This window comes from Perca fluviatilis, chromosome 3 (assembly GCF_010015445.1).
Source record: "Perca fluviatilis chromosome 3, GENO_Pfluv_1.0, whole genome shotgun sequence".
In the NCBI taxonomy this organism is placed as follows: Eukaryota; Metazoa; Chordata; class Actinopteri; order Perciformes; family Percidae; genus Perca; species Perca fluviatilis.
This window is the reverse complement of record NC_053114.1, coordinates 20279189-20294178: the sequence shown is the minus strand read 5'-3', so window position 1 is coordinate 20294178 and position 14990 is coordinate 20279189. Positions and strand designations below refer to the sequence as shown.

Below are 14990 nucleotides of genomic sequence, written 5' to 3'. Positions count from 1 at the left end.
TTAGACTGTGTATCATCTCCATGACCACACCTCGTACTTCCGTTCTAACTTCTGACTTTTAGGCTTTTTTGTAGCTGGATATATCATTTGTTAGCCTGGATGCCAGCCGAACTTAGCCCTGCCCACAAAATTCGAGGTCGGGAAGTTCGGTCTGGAGTCGCTCCGTTGAGAAGCAATTATTGCCCGAACAGGATCTGTTCGGACCAATCAGATTGTCGGACAGATGATCAACAGTAACAGAATCAATCATGTCACCAAAGAACGCTTGGGTTGAATTTGTTGAGATGTGTAGATTCCACCATCGCGTCTGTAACAGAAGATATCGACAGCGCATTCATTTTAAAATCCTCAGCGGAGGAGCCTCAACAACTGCCCGAAAGCACGGTAGCGTTATATGGTGGAGCGAGATAGAGAGAGAGCGTTATATGGTGGAGAGAGAGAGAGAGAGAGAGACTGAAGAGAGGGAGCGCCGGTGCTAGAACAAAGCCTTGAATCAGAGAAATAAAAGTGTTTTCGCCGATTCATCTCTAGAAACGCAACTGTAGCGAGCACGTCACTATCACTAACGTTATCCACATTTATATTTACACGCAACAAATGATATATCCAGCTTCAAAAAAGTCTAAAAGTCGGAAGTTAGAACGAATGCATTGTGCAAAGAGTGGTTGCTATGGAGACGATACACAGTGTTGAGTTCCGTTGCTCTGATTGGTTGGAGGTCTATCCAATGAATGCAGAGGCATTTTTTTTTCCTGGTTCGGTTGTAACACGCCCCATAATCACAGCCCAATGGAGCGGTTTCAGACTCATATTCTGACTAGAATCTGAGTAGGACCATGTCAGGCTAATCATTTGTTGCATCTAAATATGAATGTGGATAACGTTAGTGGTATTGAGATGCTTGCTACAGTTACACTTCTAGTGATGAATCGGCGAAAACACGTTTTATTTCGCTGATTCACTGCTTTGTTCTAACGCCACTGGGCTCCCCTCTCTTCAGTCTCTCGTATATTCGGACCAATACGGTATATATTTACAACAGCTTACACTGGAGTGTGAGGTTCTCATATGGGATTAGTTTTGTGACTTTAATTCCAAACAAAACTTCTCAAGTATCAAACAAAAAACACTAACTCAAGCAAAAAAATTGTCACCTCAAAGGTAAAACTTGCAAACAAAACATTTGTGTAGTTGTAAACTATTGGTCTTTTATTTGTTTGATATTATGTCCTTTTGTTTACAGTTCCCTCTGCTTCTTTCTCAATGATCAGTCTTTTGCTCTCTCCATCACGTTTGCAGTCATGCTCCCAGCTTTCTTGCGCGCTTCCTGAGTTTTTGCTTGCGATTCTGACACAAACATCTCGCGTGGGCGGGTCTTACAGGGGTGCGTCCCCATTGGCTAATGAGAGTTAAGGGGAAAGTTTGAGTGACAGCTCAGCCTCAGTGCAGGTAAACTAACGTTAGAGACTCAGAGTCTGGTCTGAAGGACACACAAGCCACTCCACAGGGGATTCCTACAAGATTAATAAAGTGTAAGTATTATTAATATATATATTATCTGTGATCTACGTTGCAAGCATGGTTACTAGACTTTTGTTGTTTCGTTGTGTTAAGTGACTAGCTAGCTAGCTAGCTAGCTAGCTAGTAAAGCTTTTTTAAGTTAGCATTTAACATTAGCTATAGGCTACTGCTAACGTTATCTAAAACTTGTAGCCACCGGCTACCTTACTGAGCTAACCATGGGAATCATGTATTCTTCGTGAGGCCTTACTCAATGGAGCTGTATTAATTATCGTCTTCTCTCTGTAGAGACCAGGACCCGAGCAGAGCTACGATGCTCTCCCAGGTAACCTTAGGTTAGTAACGTAGCTATATTATGGTCTATTAGGAAAAATTATTATCCAGCTAACTACTAATTGTTGTGGTTGCTATTGGCCTGATAATACACAATGCTAGGGTATTGGTTAAGTTGTACAATGTAGAAGCTGTGAATGTAATGTATTATATCTAGAGGTCGACACATACTGTACAGTACAAATGCAGTGTTAGCACTGCTTAACTGGTTCATCTTTATATTTAAAGACTGGCTATTCTAACTCTAATTACATCTATTCTGTTGCATTTGCAAGCAGGTCAGCATAAGGAAAATGTTCATAGTGTTTTTAAAGCCTACACATTTGCTAATGGCTACTTAAAAGCAAGTTATTTTAATTGTAAATCACACAACCTTGGAAGCCTCAGTTATCAGTAAGAACTTTGTTACCATTTGATTTGTGTAAGAAACTTTGTTATAATTTTCTATCACAGCTCACATCAGGCAGCAGGCAGACCAACCAGGAGGACGTGGAGCAGCAGAGGGAGAGGAGCCTTCGGTCTCTCTGTGGAGGAAACGCTGTGTGCGAAGGCTTCAAACAGCCAGGGTATAGACCAATAGTGTATGTATTGATCATATTTTGCTCAGATACTCAATTAACACTTACAATAACCTTTTTCTTAAGTTTTCATTGGTGTACTTGTAGTTTCTTAGTCCATTGTATGTCAATATATCCTACTACAGTATACTGTCCTGTAATTTAATTTGTGTTTACATTGTCTTACTGTAATTATATTTTAAAATGCACATAATATATTAAATTTTTTACATTCACCATTGTCTGTTTGGTTCATTATATAAAACAGGAAATAAGGTTGAGACTATTATAATGCTTTATTTTTAGTCCAATATAAAACTTCACATACATAATGGATATTTGAACATATTTAGCTGGGGCTCCGGTGGTAGAAGAAGCTGGAACTCAGTGTCAGTCATTATTTGCAGTACATCACAGGTCAGGGTCAGTTTTTCATCACCAACAATACACAAACATACTGAGTAATTGGGTTATGTATATATTTCACATATTCAGTTTCACCTAAGGCAAGCTGTATTTCTCTGCTGACTTGTGTCTGCAACAACACTTCTGAGGGTGGTGCAGGAATATCACACAACTCCTGGACGCCTGGGATCATCTGGTCTCCTGAGTTCACTGATGGCCCACCGCTCCAGTCTGGACTACAGCCTTTTCTGCAGGACAGATCTCTGAAGGGCTGGGATGTGGCTGTAGTCCTTCACTTCCTTGACTTCTTAAAGCTTGAAGTACCTTGAAGTACGTTTTGAAATTAGCTCAATAATAAATAATTGTAATAAAGCCTGCACTCTAGAAACATTTTTCTAGCTTTCTGAACACTACTGGAACACTTATTTCTGGAATATTATTGATCACACTTTCTAGATTCCTACCTCCACGTTGACTACATGTGTAAAATAAGATATGGCCAGCCACCAGGACACATATGCACATCACATCAAACCATAAGGATCACTAAGCAAAGTATTTGTCAAGGGCCTGGTGTGTTAGTTAAAGTACATAGTTTGGACAGTAGTAACACTATGCATTAATTCTAAATATTGTTGACATTTACAGCGCTAAAAAATACGTCCGTTATCTGCCATCTTAAGGTAGTGCAAAGAAAGAACAGTGTGTACAGATGGAACATTATCTAATGTATGTGTCGAACCCTATATATATATATATATATATATATATATATATATATATATATATATATATATATATATATATATAATATTCACAGCTTCTACATTGTACAACTTAACCAATACCCTAGCATTGTGTATTATCAAGCCAATAGCAAACACAACAATTAGTAGTTAGCTGGATAATAATTTTTCATAATAGACCATAATATAGCTACGTTACTAACCTAAGGTTACATGGGAGAGCATCGTAGCTCTGCTCAGGTCCTGCAGGTCTCTACAGAGAGAAGACGATAATTAATACAGCTCGATTGAGTAAGGCCTCACAAAGAATACATGATTCCCATGGTTAGCTCAGTAAGGTAGCCGGTGGCTACAAGTTTTAGATAACGTTTGCAGTATAGCTAACGTTAAATACTAACTTAAAAAAGCTTTACTAGCTAGCTAGCTAGCTAGTAACTTAATACAACAAAACAACAAATGTCTAGTAACCATGCTGCAACGTAGATCACAGATAATATATATATTAATAATACTTACACTTTATTAATCTTGTAGGAATCCCCTGTGGAGTGGCTTGTGTGTCCTTCAGACCAGACTTTGAGTCTCTAACGTTAGTTTACCTGCACTGAGGCTGAGCTGTCACTCAAACTTTCCCCTTAACACTCATTAGCCAATGGGGACGCACCCCTGTAAGACCCGCCCACGCGAGATGTTTGTGTCAGAATCGCAAGCAAAAACTCAGGGAGCGCAAACGAGAAAGCTGGGAGCATGACTGCAAACGTGATGGAGAGAGCAAAAGACTGATCATTGAGAAAGAAGCAGAGGGAACTGTAAACAAAAGGACATAATATCAAACAAATAAAAGACCAATAGTTTACAACTACACAAATGTTTTATTTGCAAGTTTTAAGTTTTACCTTAATGATATTTATTTTTTTGCTTGAGTTAGTGTTTTTTGTTTGATACTTGAAGTTTTGCTTGGAATTAAAGTCACAAAACTAATCCCATATTCTCATACTAGGTTTGTGGTATGGGGAGTGTGTCCCGGTGTGTCCACTGTCATTTCCCTGCTTCCCATTCACTTCTATAGGAGCAGCTGTGCAATGTATTCTGGTAGCGTCGCGGGGACTTTAAGAAGCAAAAAGTCTTTTAAACTGACTGTTGTCGGTCTGAAATGAAGACGGATTCAGCAACTGCTTAGCCTATTTCTCGCATTAAATGTTTTCAGAAACACATTTCGGTGAAATATTTTTCGGAAAAGAAGAGATCGTATTCCAAACGAACTGCCATTATGGTCTGTTTTGAAATCCGGGAACGGACAAGTTATTATGAATCCCACTTTGTTTCTTGCAGGGGAAAGTTTAAGTTTAGTAGCGAAGATATCAAGTGACTACAGCACATGGATGTATAATAAGAACGGTACAGCAGAGTTCGCAGTTTTGTGCACTGTAAGCTGTAGCAGGAAAAATCAGCAACACCTGTTTTTCTGGTGCGTTCTTGACTTCAAATGTGACGCACCAGATGAAAAAATCAAATGCATATTTGTCTACCTGAAATGGGAAAGGAGTCAACCATTAACAGATTTTCCACTTCAAAAACTCGCATATATGCACTAATTTGTGGTAGGAAAAGGGTATAAAAAACAAGACTGACTTGTGATTCTAATTCATAGGTTTACTAAAGAGTGACACACCATTATATTTCCGGTTACACTGCCGCCTGGTGGAGATCCCCCTGGTACACTACAAACAGGCAAACTGGCCAATACTTTACACAGCCTAATCAGCAGCTATAAGTAAACAAAACAATAGGGGTGTAAGAAAAAAATCGATACACTCGAGTATCGCAATATTTTATTTTGCAATACTGTATCGATTTTCAAAAACAACATTGTTTACGTGCAAAAATATACATGTAAGACAGTGGTTCACGTTTATGTTGTGTTTAAACCCACTACTGCTAGATGGCTATGCTGAGATGCACCACTAGTGTCCTTGCCTAACAGTGCCTAACTGTGCCTAGCAGTGCCTAACTTTTTGCTAGAAGCTGACAATGTATCTATGGCTAAACTTTGGCCTACTTTAGCATATAAAAATTTGCTCACTAAGAACCTGTGAACCACAATCCCAAACTGGTGGTTTGATTTTCTGTGTACTGAATTGTTAACCTAAAGTAAACTTCTTTTATGCACATCATGTCTTTTTTTAAATATTAGTTTTTCTAAAATTATACTTAAAAAAAAATCACAGTATATCGCCTTACAGTATCAAAATATATTGCAATATATTGAATCGTGATCTATGTATCGTGATACGTATCGCATCGCCAGATTCTTGCCAATACACAGCCCTACAAACAACACAAAAATATCGGCATCGGCCCTCTATTGGCAGATATTGCTAATTGCTAATGGGAAATTGGTTTCAGACGCTAAAAACGTGATCGGGGCATCTCTAGTTCAAACCCATTTGAACCTAATACAGTCACGGTGGATTCAGTTCTGCACTTGAGGATGCCCATGAATATAAGCCGCATGCACTGATGTGGGAGTGCAATTACACCCACATCAGTGCCCCCCCCCCCTCTCTTGATATTTAGATAACGCACAAGGCAAACTAGTAGGATTAATAAGGAAGTGGAGCAGATGTGGGCGGAATCACTGAAAATTATCTGTAATCATCTGTGTCTTGGACATAAGAATAAGATAGCAGTATTAGCTTTTGCTACTATTGGTTATGATACCGTGAACCTTTCATTAATCTGACTTACAATATCCTCTGTTTCCACTTTGCAAGTGTTTTTTGTAACAAACCTAAAATTTGGAAGGTCAAATGAATATGTAAATTCTCTTCTGAACTGAATACCACCATTACAGTTAACAGAATCACTACAGTGCATGCACAGCTGGAAATGGAGTATATGATCTTTAAATTAACTAAACAGAGTTCCACTCCATTAATATTATACACAAATAAAGCCTTCCTAATTGATACAGCACAGGTGTTTGTTAGTCAGGAAGGCTTCTTGCAATAAGTTAGGGGCTTGGTTTTTAATTACCTAAGGGATTTGCTAATTTACATTCTGCCTCTAAAAGTCTCTAGTTGATACTAAAGTGTGTGTGTGTGTGTCTGTGTCTAAGTGTACTGTATATGCTGAAAAGTGGTTTGATGAGGGTGTGGGTAAAGAATCAATAGATATTTAATGGGAAACAGGATGTCCTCAGGTAAAATTCAGGCCAAAATACTGCATGAAATTCGATCTGCGGAATTATTTTATGCGGGTTGGATGGAGGAAGGAGAAAATGTAAGGAAAGGACCTCCTTCTTGGCCCTCATGTACACTTCTATTCTTGAAGGTCAGAAAGCTTGTTATAGTGGACAAACATTAGGCATCAAATGGTGCTGCCTTCTCATTAATCTCTTCTTCTCTAAGGCAAAACCTGTAAAAGGATCTCTATACGCTGACGTAAAACAGTCCACAACTCCTCTGATGTAGAACTTCACAAGGTGATATTTCTAAAAACTGTGGCGGCCCATCGTTTAATAACCAGAGGCTTTAGGTGTGCCTCCTCCCACTGGCTGAAAACAAGCTGTGTATCTACAGGACCCTCACTATGATCACGCAATTTTCATGAAGATCATCTTTTCTCAAGATTTTTATTGACATAGCTACATTATTAAATGGTACACACCGTAGAGCAAGGGCAAAAGTTTTCAATTCATATTTAGGAGAGACGTGAGAATTCTAGTCAATAATCACTAGCTAACAGCTTGAAACCGACCCTGTGTTCTGCAAAATGCATTCATATACTACTAATTTGCCTTACGAAATACATTTTGAAGTAAACTAGTGATGGGCGGATGAAGCCTCATGTAGCTTTGGGGCTTTCTTTCTATTTGTGCCGAAAAAAGATTCCAAGCTTTCGGGCTTCAAATGCAGCAAGCACAGTGACATCCGGTGGCCTGCAAAACTTCGCAGACCTTCACGACTGGGGCCGGAGCAGTGTCAATTTTGTCTTCAGACAAAATGCTTATTAGTTTTAGCAGTCAAAATGTTTTCTCTCTGAATTTTGTCAGCTATTTTTTTGTAATTTTGTCTCATTCCTGTGTCAAATGTCCTATATTGAACAGTTCAGTTAATCTAGTCCTGCCAAACACGTAACTCCTGCTGTTATTACAGACATGTGAACTAACCAGAGACATTTGCCTCGTTCATGGACTCACGGCGGTGCACTGCCGCAGAATGAAACGCTGATGTATGAAACTTTAAAATCAGATTCATTTACTTATTTATTGAAGGTGCCAGAGTGCAGTTCTGAGTCGTTCTGGTCCACTTTAATTAACCGCCCGAACCCGACCAAGGACTATACTCCGAGGACTGACAAGGACAGTCGGCGCCGGCGGTGTGTGTTTGAGAGAGAGAGAGAGAGAGAGAGAGAGAGAGAGAGAGAGAGGGAGAGAGGGAGAGAGGGAGAGACAGAGAGAGAAACAGAGGTGACGAAAAGAGTTTTCTTTTTTTCTTCTTTTTCTTGTCAACCATATTGCATGTTGATATTGCCACAGTCAGCGTTTAATGATGGCGGCAGCATTTCGTCATTGACTCGTCTTAGTCATTACCATTCTTAGTTGAATGCCTGTCACCTAAAGAAACGACAGCAGTGCAGCATAGAGAAACGGAAGACAGACCGAGGATAGTCACTATGTCATGACTTAAGGCAGAAATCACACACTTAGACATGCAGGATATGCTCTGGATTCCACTGATCAGCTGTTGTCTAATGGATGTAAACATTAAAAGGTGGAGGGAATTAACACTTCCCTCCTACGATTTCACACCAGAAATGTCAGTGTCCCACCTCCACTAAAACACCAACACAACATTAAATTCATATTTACATACAAACTGTTTTACATTTATTAGAAATGTTTTTGTCCATCATATTTGACTTCAGTGTTACTACTCTACATTTTAGCATTGTTTTGTGCATTCACAAATGCATTCTTAATGTGGATAGGATTCAGAACTGGGCAACAATTAGTTTTAATTGTTGTGTGAATCAGTAATTCCGCTGAAAAAGTTGCAATAGTTCATACAGGATATTTAGAAAACGTTGATCTCAGAGCTTTTATTTTCCTAGAGCGCTGAATTAACATGCAGTGCCTTACACATATTTTATAGTCACATTTTAATTGCTCTCCATTAATTACATATTCTGAGTGAGCAGTGCATTTGCATAGATTTCACATGCAAGTGTGGCCTACTGTTATGTTGTGTGGGTGAAAAGGTTTCCACTCAGATATGATATGAATACAGTATGTCGTTGCGACCTGCTCCACTGGACTACACCGCTGTAGGCTTGAATGCCTTTTTTCAGTTTTTAGAATGCATTAGTTTTGAGTAGGCCAAGGCCAGGCGGAGTTGAGGTTCAGGGTAGTTGTGGTGGGACTTTGCTGTGTTTTGTTTTTAACAATATCTTTGTTTTTGTTTTGTTAACAATGACTCAGCTGAATTTCTGGAAAGTTTAGTTATTTAAGTTATTAATTTCCTTAATAACCAAACTTTTTTGTGTTCCTCTAGATTACAAGCCTCTTACAGTTTATGAACTACTTTAAAGCTACATTAATTGCTACCTGCCACAGTGGCTCGCCAAACTAAGACATTTTAAATTCCAATAATCTCTTAATATATTGCTCTTTTAGTTTTACTCAAGTTTCATTTTGATGACTTTAAACACATATATTTTTTATCCCTATATTGATATAGGCACACTGGTTTGGCCATATCAGGAAAGAAAACTGACCCTTATATGTTCAAGAGAAGAATTGTGTTTTTACATAAAAAATTAATATTATGGATATTATCAGGTGTTTTGTAAGATGCAGGCTTAAACGTGCAAGCTCCTATCAGAGAGCTAACTGGGTTTAATCTAACAAAAGAGCTGGCTAAATTAACTAGCAACAGATAATCTCAAAATCTACATTGTGTTGACAGTCTGTTGGTGATGGATCTTACTGTCCTGTGTAACTATGATATCTAATTCCTAATGAAGAATTACTATAGATTACTTAATGAGTAATCTGTAAAACATACTTGCCTCTGGTATATATATATGTATTGGTGCATGAATATTTCTGTTACAATGAATAATAACATCACAAATACAGTTAGTTTAATTTGCAATAAGTTACAATTTAGCGACCTGTAATTTAAAGCGATGCTGTTGCTTTCTCCTTTTTGGTTCTTCAGCTGACTATCGAATGAAGAAATAAACAAAATCTCTGAGAACCTTTGGTACCATACAGGCAGCTACAGTCAGTTGCTGCATCTAATAATCACATTTTACAGCTGCACAATGAGGTCTTGTCAGCAGTCTATCATAGAGGTCGACCGATAGTGGATTTTACCGATAGCAAGGTTGGGCCGTATTTGCCGATAACGATTAATCGACCGATAGTATTTAGAATTGATACACCCACAGCAATGCTACACAAGCATGTGTGTTGTCTAAAACAGTTATCCTACATATTTCGAGTCATCCAGTGCAAAAATAAACATAATGAGCATTATAATTCATATAAAGGACAAACTATTTACATTTCTTCAAAAAAGGCCCAAATGTATGCCAAATCTCAAAACAGTGACGCCATTCTTCTCTGTAGAACGGTTTAGAACGGTAACAGACAATCTCTGACCTGGAGGGATCTATCTTTCCCACTATATACTCTCTGTTCTCGCTTGGATGCCCATATAAGGCGTAATGTGTGACGGACCTGCCTTCCCATTGGTTGAAAACATAAACAAAGGCATCATGGGAGATTCCCTTGTCGGTAGCACGGAGTTAGCGGCAGAAATGACCGAAAAGTTGATGAATTATGGACATCAAGTGGATAAATCTTGGATGTAACGGTTTGGATTTAATGCTCAACAACCCCGAAAAAAGGCACAAGTTCCAGGCTGGATAGAAAATCACCTGTAAAGGCTAGAAAGACACCAAAGATACCCCCGTGACGGCTAATTTGTTAGCTTTTAGCTGCAGCAATCAGTAAGTCTCTACGTTTAACGGTTATTAAATTATCTAAATATGAATCAGAGGTGCTGTTTGGGATCGTGGACGATCCATTTGGGTCAGACTTGCTTTTATTTTTGTCAGTGTTTTAACTGCTTGAGGTAAGTTAGCCTAATACTAATGTTTAGCGTCATCTCAGCCTCGAAAGCAAACAAAAATAATGTTGTGCTGTTCTTTCTCTACTAATGCAGCATCTATTCAACAAATTAATAACTTTATAATGATATGACAAAATGTACTGTATACATACCTTTTTGCTGTCGATGCTTTAAACACGCATGTGATGTCAGCCTTCTCCGCACAGCATGTGCTCTCTGTGCAGCGCGCAGTAACACGTGTCGAAAATAAACAACACGAGGCATCAGTGATAGTTTTTATTTCGCCTCTAGAGACCGCTATTGTAATGCATGATGCCAGCAGACCCTTCTCAGCTCTCGCGTACTGTGTAATGAATGACTGCGCGCTTCTCAGCCGCTCCAGCAACGAACGCAACCAAAAAAAACGGTATCGGTATGGATTTTTGCCGATAACGATAGTTCCACCAATCATCTATCGTTGCTGATTAATCGGCAAAACCGATGAATCGGTCGACCTCTAGTCTATCAACTTTGTTTTTATTTCTCAACCGCAAGATTTATGTCTAAATCAAAACAAGTTTTCAAAGTATTTTTGTATTCACCATTTTCACTTTTGGAAAAGAAAAACGAGGGAAACAAATTGTCAAAGCTGATCATGCCCTTGACTACAAATTCTAATTTAATCATGACTTAAAAGACGAAAACCTGCACTCAGACAGCTTTTGAGGCTAAACATTGCTGTATTTCATTTCTTAAGTACTCCTACTGTTGACTAACTGTTTACTTTCAGTTATTTCTTGGAAAGCTCCTTGACGGCAAACACCATCATTGGCTAGCTCTGAAATGTCTCCCTTTTTCTCTTCTTTTTTATATCCCTGGGGAAATGGAGGCCATTCTGCTATCCACAGCACATTCCCCTGAAAATACCTTTTAGGGATCCTTTTCTCAGTGGCAATGCCATCACTCCAATCATCAGTCCCCTGAGTGCCACTGGGCTGTACCTTTTACTGGCAAGCAGGGAGACACTGGAAATGCATATCATGACTTGCTGCAAGGGATCCCTAATGAGAATGTATGAGACTGATGTTTTCAGTTGGGAAATAAAGACTAAATAAACTATAGGAATTGTTTCAGTATAATAATAGGTAAACTAGTCAGGAAACATAATGTTAATGCAAAGCTTATCACTGAAAATAGTTTTATCATTTAGCATTGCAAAGAACTTACAAAAAAGATATAATGTATCAGTGAAATGTTAACTCGTCGACAAAAACTAGAATCTCACAGTTGCCGTTGTCGAAAGGCTTTGTTTTGCTGCAGATTTCTGTTATGTTATTTTCCACCCATGTCTCTTTGGATGCTGAGAAATGACAACTCTGATTTATTGGCTTGCTTATCAGGAATTTTTTCTCATTTTCTACATTACATTACATTTGCTGAATACTACAACTGCTCAGCATGTAGTGTGGAATTCTCACTGAAAGTGTATTCTTATCTATGAATGGCTTTACTTGTTAATGAAGTCGTTGTGTAAAGACCGTGTTCTCTTAGCTTGAATCAAACCAAAACAATGTGCTGGGACGCAAGAGGAATCTCTCAATGTCACTAATTAATTTTCTTCTATTCTTAATTCCCCGATATCAAACATATCAGTAACTTTGTGCATATTTATGTCACACTTTCGGTTGCATATTTTTTTCCTGTTAATGTCTGAGTGAAAGAGCTTTCTTTCACAGAATGCTTACATCTTTATATATATGCTGTCTTATTTCTGGTTTTAAGGAGAGGGGGGAAATATGTCATATTATTTAAGCAGAAAATGCCATTACCAGACTAGTTCAAAACTATTTCTTGTCATTGTTTTCCTGTACACTGACATGAGAATTAAATCCCGCCATAATCCTAATCTAATAACCTAACTCAAATCCTAATATATGACCATTCATGCAAGCATACATTTTCATTTAAAAGCATTAGTTTTGCATGAGTTCCATTATTAGTATAGCATTGTGTGTTTTTACTTAATCTTCTTGAATGGATATTCATTATATGATAAAGGCCACCTCAGTTTGCCACAAAGTGAGGCCGTATTCCTACAGTACCATAATAATACTATTTGTATAAGCAAACTATGCACACATTTATGATCAGTGTAGATGGTCCCTCTCTCTCTTTATATTCACTGTTGTGTTTTGATGTAACATCTTTAAAGATAATTTTAGATGTAAACAATTCCTCCATTCATATATACTTGGGGGATAATGATGTATTTAATACTTGTATTTGACATGATATTGAGCGTTTTTATTTAGTTATTTCATTAAATTATTTGTCAGTATAAATCTTCATTTTTAATACTGTATGTTGATGTTAAATTTGGCACATGGTTACTTTATTTCATGATAACTTGTAGATCTGTGAATATTATTTTACAACTAATTCTTTAATATAGGTTTTTTTATGTATCGATGTATGTATCCAACTATTTTAAAAAATAAATAATTGAAAAAATTCTTAAAACTTAATAAAGTTGTCATATTTAATTAATTCCAGAGAAGCACAGATGGCTTGTTACAGTTTGAGCAGATGGATGAGTTTGGAATATCTTCAACTGCTTCAAGAAAATGTGACTGGACACAACAGCATAAAAACTACATGTGAACAACATTGTTGGAGGTCTCAGGGTCAACGATTTCTTCACATGCCTGCACACTATTAGTTAACACTGACAGAATGCCATTTTGTGGCAGCAATTCTCTTTCAGGATCAATACAGCTTTTCCAATAGTTGAGGAGTTACAATAGATGTTGAAGGTGGTTATTAGGTAAAAGCAGTGAAGTGGCCAACCTCTAATCCAGTCAGCTGTCAGGGCAATGAAAAAAGAAAATATATGTGTTAAGGGAAGAAATACTGCACAGCTTCTTTCTTTAACACCAACGGTTATATTGTGGCATACATACCTCTCAGGTGTGCTGGACTTCAATTTATGGATATTACTTCTACCACTACTACTATGTTGTCAAACTGATAAGGAACATACTGTATATATTGTATAGGATATATAATAGGGGTGTACAATTCAGAAAATGCCACGATTCGATTCAATATCGTTTTTCGATTCAAAAAAACGATTCTCGATTCAAAAAAACGATTCACAGTATGTAAATGTAGTTACTTTTCCCATGTGATTGCAATTTACAATTTAAAAGAAAAGAAACAACAAATTAAATGTAGTTTGATATTACTTTATGTCTTCATACAAAATTAAAAACTTTTGCAACTAAACACTGCAAAAGTGCCACGCTTTGGCCAGCTTTCAAATACATTTAATTCAAGTATAAAACTGTTAAGTAAAAAGAGCTTTTACATTTAGCTTTAAAGTACTGTACTCGGATCAAACAAAAAATACTGCTAAATGTGGTTTAAGGAGTACTTCAGCTACCAGGTTGACTGGGCACATTGAACTTAATATTAGGCCCTTTCTTTTTAGAACTGTGGCAACTACAGTCCATTCAACAGAACTTTTGTGAAGTGTCAGAATCACATAATGGATACATATTTAGGTGTGTGTGTGTGTGTGAGTGTGAGTGTGAGTGTGAGTGTGAGTGAGTGTGAGAGAGAGAGAGAGAGAGAGAGAGAGAGAGAGAGACCAGTTCATAGTTCACCACTGGCTGGAATCTGTACATTCTTTTGCAGAAACAGAAGCTGGTCTACATGTTTTGGAATGAGCATACTCCGCTGTGCAGTTTCGCTTTGCAAACCCCGTATATAGCATGATTCCTATCAAGTTCCGTCTTCCCCTCGAGGTTATAAAAGCCCAAATGTGCCCAAACTCTCGCCTTCAATGAGGATGGAGCAGGTTGAATAATTCTTTCTGTGAGGTTTGCCATTGTTTGCGCCGACTAAACTACTTCCGCTGCACTCGTTCTTCTTTTGATTATAACAAGAGTGCCCAGGCGTCAGTGTGAATTTGACGCAGCGCCATCTATGGGAATGGCGAGGTAATGTCATTTCAGGACAATAGTGTCAAAACGAAAAGAAAAAAAAATGAATAGATTTTTGGAATTCTACACTCTTAAAAATACTGGGTTATTTTATTAACCCAACCACTGGGTTGAGGCTGTTTAACCCTGTATTATGTATATTCAACCCATATTGGGTTACTTTCAGTAACCCAGTAGTTGGGTTAATGGTTTTGGACTGTGCCTTGATCTGAATAACCCAACCAATGGTCATTTTAACCCAGTGGTTGGGTTATATTCAAGTTTGAGATCCTCCTCCAACGGTCTTTTTCTTTTCCTCCGACG

At 38.0% G+C, this 14990-nt stretch overlaps 1 long non-coding RNA gene across 1 annotated transcript in view; it reads left to right on the top strand.

Annotated features, from left to right (window-relative positions):
• LOC120556571 overlaps nucleotides 1-13137 on the top strand; it is a 34295-nt gene extending 21158 nt beyond the window's left edge. The window contains exon 3 of the long non-coding RNA XR_005638867.1: nucleotides 11573-13137. This is a non-coding gene — a long non-coding RNA (uncharacterized LOC120556571). The remainder of the gene's footprint in view (nucleotides 1-11572) is intronic.
• Nucleotides 13138-14990: the final 1853 nt, after the last annotated feature.